This window comes from Anabrus simplex, chromosome 14, assembly GCF_040414725.1.
Source record: "Anabrus simplex isolate iqAnaSimp1 chromosome 14, ASM4041472v1, whole genome shotgun sequence".
Lineage (NCBI taxonomy): Eukaryota > Metazoa > Arthropoda > Insecta > Orthoptera > Tettigoniidae > Anabrus > Anabrus simplex.
The window spans coordinates 28,735,806-28,738,298 of NC_090278.1; the positions used below are offsets into that span (position 1 = coordinate 28,735,806).

Here is a 2,493-nt window from a genome sequence, read left to right on the forward strand (position 1 = left end):
AATGGCTGCAGCTACAAGGCAAAGTCTTAAGATAATGATATTATTATTATTATTATTATTATTATTATTAATATTATTATTATTATTATTAACTGTCCACCTCTTTAGTGTAGGTCTCTCTTTCTTTCCTAATCTGTTTACCTTCCAGGGTTGGTTTCTCCCTCAGACATAGCGAGGGATCCTACCTCTACCGCCTCAAGGGCAGTGTCCTGAAGCGTGGAACTCTAGGTCGGGGATGAACTGGGAAGGAGGACCAGTACCTCTCCCAAGCGACCTCACCTGCTATGCTCAACAGGGGTCTTGTGGGGGACGGAAGATCGGCAGGGGTAGATAAGGTAGAGGGAAGAAAGCAGTTGTGGTATTAAGTTAGGTACTATCCCGGCATTTGCATAGAGTAAATGTGGGAAACCATGGAAAACCACTTCGAGAATGGCTGAGGTGGGAATCTAAATCCCCTCTACTCAGCTGACGTCCAGAAGCTCAGCACAACCCGTTCCAGCCCTCATACGATTCTTCAAATTTCGTGTGAGAGCCGGTAATCGAACTCGGGCCTCGGAGGTGGCAGCTAATCACGCTAACCACTACACCACAGAAGCGGACTGTAGTGTACGTATCTTGCGAATATTTATGGCCATAATATGGTGTGATAAACCAGGGGCCAATTTGTTGGACTTAGGTCTTGGTGCTACATATTTCCTTCGATTTACCGGAACCCTTTATCTACCCTGTAGGTGGAGTGAAAGGATACATAATCAGTACTCCCTGCATATCATAAAAGGCTACTAAGAGGGGAACAGCCAGCGAATCTCTCTCTCTCTCTCTCTCGTCTTCTAAACGCAAAATATTATCCATGATTCAATGCTTTTCAGTTTAGCGGACAAATTTGCATTAGTCTGTTTCTGATATTCATGCCTTGGTCTACCTCTACCGTTCTTACCGTCTACACTTTCCCCAGAAACTTACTGAACAAGTCCTGGTTTCGCGAAATTATTTTCCTCTCGATAATACACAACCAATAGCCACACCATATTGAATACACCGGTTCTCATCCGATCTCCGCAGTTAAGCATCATTGGACGTGGTAAGTCCTTGGATGGGTGAACGCTTGGGAACACTACGTGCCATTGCCTCAATTTTCCTTTGGTGTCGCTCACGCGGTGTAAGGGTAGCGTGCCTCCCTCTTACTCTGAGGCCCCGGAATCAATTCCCGACCAGGTGAGGTCCACTTAGCCTACGTGATTACAATTGAGGAGCTATCTGACGTTGACACGGTGCCCTAGTCTAGGAAGCCAAGAAAAACGGCCAAGAGGTTCCGTCGTGCTGGCCACACTACACCTCGTAATCTGCAGGCCATCGGCCTGAGCAGTGGTCGCTTGGTAGGCCATGGTCCTTCGGGGCTGTTGTGCCATGGGGTTTGTTTTGTTTAGGTCCAGTCAGTGATGAGTTTTAAATAAGATTTCCTTAACATCCGTACGTGGATGACAGTGAATATATTGCAAAATAATTTCATCAATAATTATGAAAAAAGTTACGTATGTAAACATATTTGAAAATTAAGCTTTTGAAGCAGTATATCTTTATTTCTTTTAGGAAAATCTCCGTAATGCCATTTACGCCGTTTTACAAACGAACGCCTCATATGTTCTCTTATTTCAATAAATACACGGTGTACCACGAGGTATGGCCAATATTCAGGGATGTGACAGCAACGAACATTCTAAGCAAAAACTTCATATGAATATTTGTCCTATTCCGAATGGTTTCAGAGATGCAAAATATGTAATGTACTTTTGTTTCTTGGCTAGTGGCGCGCATATGTGTGTCTTATTCTCTCAACCTCTTTGACGTTTTATTCTACCCCAAACTACATGATTTGCTTTCAACCTCTTTGCTCGCGATGTCTTTCTGCTATCAAGCTAGCTCGTTGAAAGCGCAAGTTGTCCTTGGTGTGTTGTGAGTGAAGTAGTGCGAGGGATTGAGAGTGTATCAGAGAGAAGCATCGGTTAACTGTGTTTGTACACGAGCTGGCTAAAATGTCGCACATCTACACTAATGAAGAATGTGCAGATATGGTGTATGTTTGCGGCTTCTGCGATAGCAGTGCTCCTGCTGATGTCGAGGAAAGCCATTGGCGCATTCCGACACGTCGAATTCTTGATCGTAGAGGGTTTACCATAGTTCTCAGGATATTGAGTGAAACCGATATTCTTCCAAGTTCCCATTTTTCTTCTGAACGAGTAGTTCAACAACCTGTTCAGGAAGAGCAACTCGTTGTTGAAATGGTGCAGCGTACTCATACTACCAGCACACGGCGACTTTCTGCACGTATAAAAGTCCCACCTACACGTACATGACGAGCATTACAAGCGGAAATAGGTTTAGGGGTTAAGTAAAATACCTGCCCGTCACTAGCCGAAAAGCAAATGTACATTACGTTTCTATCATGGAAACCATTCAGATGGTGGAATATGTTCATTCGAAGATTTTACTTCA

At 43.9% G+C, this 2,493-nt stretch overlaps 1 pseudogene; it reads left to right on the forward strand.

Annotated features, from left to right (window-relative positions):
* Positions 1–1,011: 1,011 nt before the first annotated feature.
* On the forward strand, positions 1,012–1,130 carry LOC136885822 (5S ribosomal RNA; annotated as a pseudogene).
* The last annotated feature ends 1,363 nt before the right edge of the window (positions 1,131–2,493 follow it).